Here is a 7968-nt window from a genome sequence, read left to right as displayed (position 1 = left end):
GGATTTAAAATTATTTTCAGCTTGCTATTGTGTCCAACATTGCGCCATATTACAGAAAATACTTAAAAGTTAATGTCTGTTGCATCTTTGCTTTGTGCTTTTGTTATATTTGTTTGTGGTCTTTTAATTAATTGAGGCAATGCACTGATTCTAAATATTTTCTTTCATAGGTCCATCATCCTATTTGCACAGCATACACACTCAAAGGCTTTATAGTGGTAAGTGCTGTCATATTTATTTTCTTTTGTGTTGCTGTTAAACCCCTAAATCTGCATTTTTGTGACTTTTTGATGTACATTTCCAAAAATAATTGAAGTTTGAGTTATAGATGGAAAATATCAATTATGTTTGTTTCTCAATTCATTGTAATTGAAAATATAGACTTGCTTTACTCCACAAAAATTGCCATTCTAAACAAGCCTTTAACAACATCAGAAGACATTAAAAACACATTTAGTTGTTTAGTGTTAGTCCTTGTATTTAAAGACCTATCAATTAATTTGGAAGTGATAGCAGATTTCCATCATGTGTTTTGAATTTTGTTAGTGCAGCGGACCTTTTTGTTTATATCTGAATTGCAGATTGGGGCTTTAATGATGTGACTAATGATGATCTTGATGTATGTTACAGGGTTAGGTGGTGGGAATGTGGAGATGTAAGGGGTGCACAGAAACTGTTTCAAGTAGGTCCAAGCTTTTGCATCACTACAAGTTAAAGCATCCACATTTTGGACGTAGTTCTCGCTTTCCATGTACATACCTGCACTGTCCATGCACATTTAAGACGTGGAATGCCCTTATTGTCCACCAAAGTAAAATCCACTCCACAGGGGTCACTCGCAAAGAGGAAGCAATATTCAGTTGCCACCTTTGTGCTTGTAGTGATTTAGCATCAGAGAGGGATTATTTTGCTCATATAAATGCACATCTCAAAAGAAATGAGACGGTCATTTGTGTGTTTTTAGGCTGTGACTTTAAAACAAACATTTATTGTACATTTAAATCACACAAAAACCGAAAACACTGCCATCACACATTGGTTGATTTTAAACCTGGAGTAGTTATAACTAGGATATCATCTGTGAATGAATTGGAGGCAAATAGTCAGGAGTGTGTAGAGCAGTCAGATACTGCCATTCCTTCAAATAGTCATTCTCATACTGAGGACTTGCAGAAGGTCATAGAGCAAAGATTTGCAGCTGCTTTGCTGAAGTTGGAGCATTTGGTCCATGTGCCAAGCATAGCTGTTGATGTGTTTTTAGGGGAACTCCATCATTTGATTTGTTCTGCACCTGTTCCATTATCCTGTGACATTGTGAGTGACATCTTTCATCAGAGAAACCTCCCTGTAGATGAACATATAATAAGAGAAACTGTTAATGCAATTTGTTCTGGTAATCCTGTGCAAAGGTCCATAGAAAAAGGTGGCCCTCTAAGTACCGCGTATCTGCGTAAGCAGTATTACAAGGAGAACTTCAGTGTTGTAGAGCCAGTTGAATACATTCTTGATGCTAAAAACAAACGCAGTTTCCAATATGTCCCGATATTGAAGTCCTTACAGCAGCTGTTAAGTAGAAGGGATATCATTGATAAAGTTGTTGAGGGCCATCAAAGACAGGAGGGCACATATTCTGGAGTGTCATATCAGTACAAGTCCTCAAGAGATGGTTCCCTATTTAAGGAAAATAGTTTCCTCGCTGGAGAAAAGCCAAGAATCATCCTAAATTTTTATGTGGATGACTTTGAAACCTGTAACCCCCTTGGCACCTCGCGAAAGAAACACAAGCTTTGTGCTGTTTATTGGGTATTAGCTAACTTGCCTCCGGGGTCTCATTCTTCGTTATCATCTATCTACTTGTCAGTTTTGTGCAAAACCGATGATGTTAAAACCTATGGTTATGATAAAATCTTTGAACCTCTTCTACAAGACCTGAAAACTCTGGAGGAGCTGGGTGTTTATGTCCCGCTGTTGGGTGAGTCAGTTAAAGGTACAGTACTCAGTGTAGTGGCTGACAACCTGGGAGCGCACAGCGTCGCAGGATTTATGGAGAGTTTTTCGGTGCAATACTATTGCAGATATTGCACAGGAAAGAGCATTGATATTCAGCTACATTCTGTTGCATCTGGTGCTTTCAGTCTGAGAACCAAGGAGCTTCATCAGGCCCATGTCAAACAAGCCCAAGATACAGGTACAGGTTGTTGTGGAGTGAAAAAGGAATGCGTCTTCACAAAAAATCTGTCTCATTTTCATGTCATCTTTGGCTATCCACCTGATCTTGCCCATGATGTTTTTGAGGGTATAGTCCCAGTCGAGCTAGCTCAGTGCTTAACAGTGCTTATATCCAGAAAGCTTTTCACATTAGTTGACCTGAACAATGCCATTCTGAAGTTTCCCTACAAATGGACTGACAGGACTAACAAACCTCATGTAGTGTCACAAAGTTTCTCCAGCAGAAAAACAGTGGGGGGAAACGCTCATGAAAACTGGAGCTTGCTCCGGTTCTTACCTTTTTTGGTTGGATCACTTGTACCTGAAGATGAGCCTGCGTGGGTTGTTCTCATGGATCTGAAGGACATCACAGAGCTTGTTGTTGCCCCTGTGCATAGTGATGACTCGCTGGCTTTTTTAGAAAGTAAAATCATAGAGCACAGGCAGAGATACCAAGAGTTGTTCCCTGACATCAAGCTGCGACCAAAACACCATTATTTGGAGCACTACCCCCAGATGATTAGGCTGTTTGGTCCAGTTGTCGGGCAGTGGACAATGCGCTTTGAGGCTAAGCATAGCTTTTTTAAGCAGGTTATCAGACACACAAGCTGCTTCAAGAATGTGCCCCTCTCATTAGCCTCAAAGCATCAGATGATGATTGCTTACCATCTGAGCTCTCCATGTCTGAGCAAGTCTGACCTAGAGGTCTCGGCTGTATCCACTCTACCAGTAGACTTACTCAAAGAGGAGATAGCGCAAGTCATCAGGCAAAAGTTCTCTGACACACCTGAGGTTCACCTTGCACAGTGTGTGACAACCAAGGGCATAACCTATAGGAAGGGAATGATACTGGCCCACAGAGCAGCAGGTGGATTGCCTGAATTTAGTGAAATTGACCAAATCTGCATTTTACATGAGAGTGTATTCTACATTGTCAAAGAGCTCTGTGGTTGGTACAGAGAGCATTATAGAGCCTTCGAACTCAGCCCAGCACCCACAAGAACATTCACTCTTGTGGCGCTGAGTGAACTCCTTGATACTTATCCACTAGTTGACTACAAGATTGGATCAGCCCGCATGGTGACTTTGAAAAGGCATATTGAAATAAAAGGTGCGCTAACAAGTGGGGGGGGGGGGGGGTTATGACAACTTGCTTTTGTCTACTTTATTAAATATGGTTACAGAATGGTGCAGCACCACCTTCTTACTTTCTGCCTGCATCTATCACTTATTTGTTACAAGTTATATAAATAATAAGTTATATATATAATTTGTTATGTAATAACTTGTTCTAACCTACTCTATTTCATAATTCTATTCCAGGGTGTCTGCAGGTCCTTAAAAAGTCTTAAAATGTCTGAAATTCAATTTTATAAGTATTAGGCCTTAAAAGTCATTAAAAAGTCTTAAATTTGAATTCATGAGGTCTTAATTTCAAAATAAACTTTTTCAATTTATTTTTGTCAACATTACTAAAGTTCTTCTGCATCAGAGGTAGCATTTCTGATATTAAAACTCAGCTAAGCTAATCCTGCTTTTATCCTGACCTGCTGCACTTACCTGCTGGGAAAATGAGCCAGCTCACATTATACTGACCTGCAGAGAGAAACCCCAGAAAATCCTTGGACTTACTTGTCCCCAGTTCTATGGGAAAATGTCCTGGTTAGATTTATACCAGCAGCAGCTTGTTGTCTAACCTAAAGGAAACTGTTAGAATAACAGTTCATACAATCATCTAGTTAACAACCCACCATATTCCTACCTAACACTGACCTCTGACGTGGACCAGATATACAGTACTGACCTTTATACTGACCTGCAGTGATGGTTTGAATTGGGAAAAGGAGATTTGGCCAAAAATCAGCCTAAAATGTAGTTAAAATTTGTCTTTAAAAAGGTCTCAAAATATTAAATTTAACTTAGGATGTGCAGTCATCCTCTTTTCTGCTGGTCATCTTCCCATTTGTTCCTTTTCTCCTTTTTTTTTTTCTATCCTCTATTTTATAAAACTTTTTTTTATTATAAATTTGCATACCTGCTGCACTCAGTAATTGAAAAGTAGGCTTTTATCACTGAATTTGAAATCTAAAATGTATGGATGTCTGACGTCTAATCATTTTTTTGTGTGTCTCTGCAGAGTAAACGGCTTTGAAGATGGGGACTCCTGTGATCCTTAGGATCATCTTGACTGATGGCAGCTCTCAGAGGTTGACTCTCTTCCATGGACTACCTGCATCTGTTGATGACCTTATGGTTGAAGTGAAGAAACAGTGTGGACTTCAGGGCAATTTTAGACTTCAATTTAAGGATTCCATGTTTGGAAATGAGTTCCTTAACCTTAGCTCAATTTCAGAAGTAGAAGACAAAGGTACTCTTAAAGTCTTCGATATGTCAAGGCCCACCACTATGCAGCATGATGATGAGAGGTCTACTGTTCTCAATCCAGTCCTAAAACCCCAAGCATTCAGTCCTTCCTCTGTAAATGACTCTTCGTCCCTGTCAGGTGGATCTGTGGATACAGATGTACTGTCATCAAGTGAGTCTACGAGCTCACGGTCCTCTTGGCCTGCTGTTTTTCATGTGCCCAAGTTCTCCTACGATGCTGAATTAAAACTTCAGCAGGCAAGTTTAGCTTATATTCAAAATGGCACTGTACTTATTCCAGATCCCAAATTGAAGTCAGCCATCCTTGATGGTTTAGTGCAGGAAATTGTGCAGTATAAAGTCTATGTCAGTGATAAGGAGATGGAACAGGTAGCCCAGAGTCTTATCAAGACGCATCCATGTTTAACTGAGAAGGGGTCCTGCACTGGATGTGGCGGATGGAAGACCAGTTTAAAATATAAACTAGCGAACTACCGCACACACCTGAGAAAACTGGGCTGCCCAGAGGTGACAGTGAACTCTTTAAAAAACAAACCTGCAGGAAAGCGCAGTGCAGCCTTTGGTGTCAAAAAGGCAAAGAGAGCGGAGGTGAATTTTTGCCCGACATACCCATCAGCAGAAACTGAGGAGAGTCTGGAGGCCATGCAGAAAGATCTACTCTTAGATGTAAAGAAGAGGAACAACAGAGAGGTTGTGAAACTCAAGATGGAAAAGACTTTTGCACACAGAAGACATGAAGTCGTTCGTGATGGACCAATGGTGGAGGATTTCATGGCAAGGTGGCCTGCTCTGTTTGAAGTCAGTGAGGTAAGGCTTATCTCATGCTGGGGTTTTCATCTTGGATTTGCTGTTGATAAAAGGAAAGTTTTGGGTACACTGGCAAACTGCTAATATCCCTGACTGTAGGGCTGGGCGATATGGTCCAAATCAATATCATGATAATCATAAGGATTTTTCTCTATCGATATATATCACGATATGGTTCATGTATGCAAATCACGTTAAATAATCAAATTAATGTTGAGCCGAATGGTAATGTTAGGTGTGATGTCAAACAAAACAGAAATATTCAAATAATATTCCTACCATACCTCATTTTATCAGAGTTTTTAAGTAAAATTTGCTTGTCATCAATTCAGACAGCAGAAATGTGTCACAATATCAAAATATCTTCATATCATCACGATATGATTCCACTGAAAGACGATAAACGATAATATTGAATTATCGCCCAGGCCTACCTGACTGTATATTATTTGTCTGTGCTTTATCTCCCTCCTAGACTGTCCTGGTCTGTTTTATGTGTGATGGTGGTTTTCTCCCTGATGTTTACCGTTTGAACCTGATTCCTTTGTGCTTTTTACCTGTTTTCAGATCAACGCTGAATTCAAGAGAATCACCACTGTCCCACTTCAATCCAAGTTCCTGTCTCAGCTGGACCTCCACTCTGACAACCTGACAAAGCTGTTCCAGAAGAGAGGAGGACAGCCAGGGGGAAGGCTCAAAACAATCATTGCACAAATGGCTGATGTGAGTGATACAGGGGTCCCACAGTCATGAAAAACCTAGAAACGTTAAGAATTTTGACAATGTTTTTTGGAAAATATTAAGATTTTTAGAAATGTGGAAAGGTTATGGAAAATTGTACAATGTTTTAGTTGCCACATAATTTATTGGCAAGAAGGGCATACAAATTGTACGGAAAGCCAGGGAGGCCATGGGTGCATTTATTTTTCATCTTTCTCCTTCCACTATTTGTGCATCTTTTTGTCTCAGTTTTAACCTTTCCTCTATTTACTTATTTATCTTCATATATTTGTCTACCTCCTCTTTCTTTCTGTCTCTTTCCTGTCAATCTCTTTCCTACATGATTTGGAGCTCACAGCAAGGCTCGTACCATCGTAGGAACCCTGTGTTATATTTTCAGAGAAATATGTACCCATATGACAGTTTACACCAGTAGTTGACTTTAAAATAAAGCACAAGGGCTGAATTAAGACGCTAATCAAGAAAATTTCCTTTCAGTGTGATGATGTAGATGCTGGACGAGAGTGTATCATTAAGGGAGTCTGTATCTACATGGGTGAAGATCCAGAAAACCTTGTGCGGGAATATGTGGTATGTACATGAATCAGTGCTTACTTTTTTCCCTTATCTTCCTCTCTTCTCTTGTTCTCCTACTTGATCACTTGGGCTGAAATGATTCATTGATTAAAAGAAAATGTATTGATTATAATTTTGATAATCTATTAAATTTTTCTGTTTCATACCATTATAAAATCAATACAATGTTTATTGGTTACTGGTTAAACTAACTTAACTAATTTGAGACATGACGTTAGACTGGCTAGTTGTGGTGGGTATTTATTATTATTTTCAATATTTTTTAACTATATCATTGATTATTTGAAAAAAATGTCAGATTATTTGAATAATCAAGAAAACAATCAGAAAATTAATCAGTTAAATTAATCATAGTTGCAGCCCTATATATCTTCACACACCCAATAACTGTTCTGTCACCATTGTTTTTGTCTGTCCTGGCCACTGTTGTTCTATTACAATCCATCATTTTTGTAACTATTCACTTGGTCTAGGTCTACATTTTCACTCTTTGTTGCTCATCTTTTATTTTAGAGTCCATGTGATTTAAACGTCAGCTGAAAAACCTATTTGTTTGATTAATGTTCTACTGTAGTTACTTGTCCTTGTCTCTAAATTTACCTTCATTCTAACTTTCACCTTACATTGTCTAGATCTATACTGTCACTATGCCTGCCCAATTTCATATTTATTTAGTCTTTTCTCAATAGGGCTTGGTTAATAGGTCTTATTTACCTACCTTTATTTACCTACCTTTGTCTGTTTTGTACAGGGCATGGATGAAGGCGCCATCAACGAGGCCATTGAAGACACCACTGTCGGCATTTATGTTCTTAAAGAACATGCTTCAAGTGATGAACCAGAGGACATTGGAATTGTCCTTGAAGGCATCAAGGTGTTGCAAGATCTGGATTCTGTAGCATTAGCTTTTGCTATGCTGTTCGGACTGATGTATTCCCTGAACCTCAGCTACCCTGCTGGCCTCCGCTACACCTTTGAGGTAGTCCAAAAGATTTTCATGGAACTGGATGGAGGTAAACTTTCTACCAAAGCACTCGCTCTAAAAAACAGGCTCTTTCAGTGAAAGGGTCAGAGAGACTGCGCTGCCAGCGATAAACCACAAGACATTTGAATTGTCCTCAAAGGCATCTTTGGTATTGCTATACCATTTGGACTGCTTTTCATTTTCTCTTGTGAATCCACTGTAAATTGACAGTATTTTCTCTTATGAATCCATTATGAAAACAGTGTAAAGAGGGTTTGTAACCATTT

The sequence above is a fragment of the Centroberyx affinis genome, unplaced genomic scaffold (genome assembly GCF_046629955.1).
Source record: "Centroberyx affinis isolate AG114_WGS23_722 - 3 ecotype Tasmania unplaced genomic scaffold, CSIRO-AGI_Caff_v1 ptg001058l_1, whole genome shotgun sequence".
Taxonomy (NCBI): domain Eukaryota; kingdom Metazoa; phylum Chordata; class Actinopteri; order Beryciformes; family Berycidae; genus Centroberyx; species Centroberyx affinis.
This window is presented reverse-complemented; position numbering follows the sequence as displayed.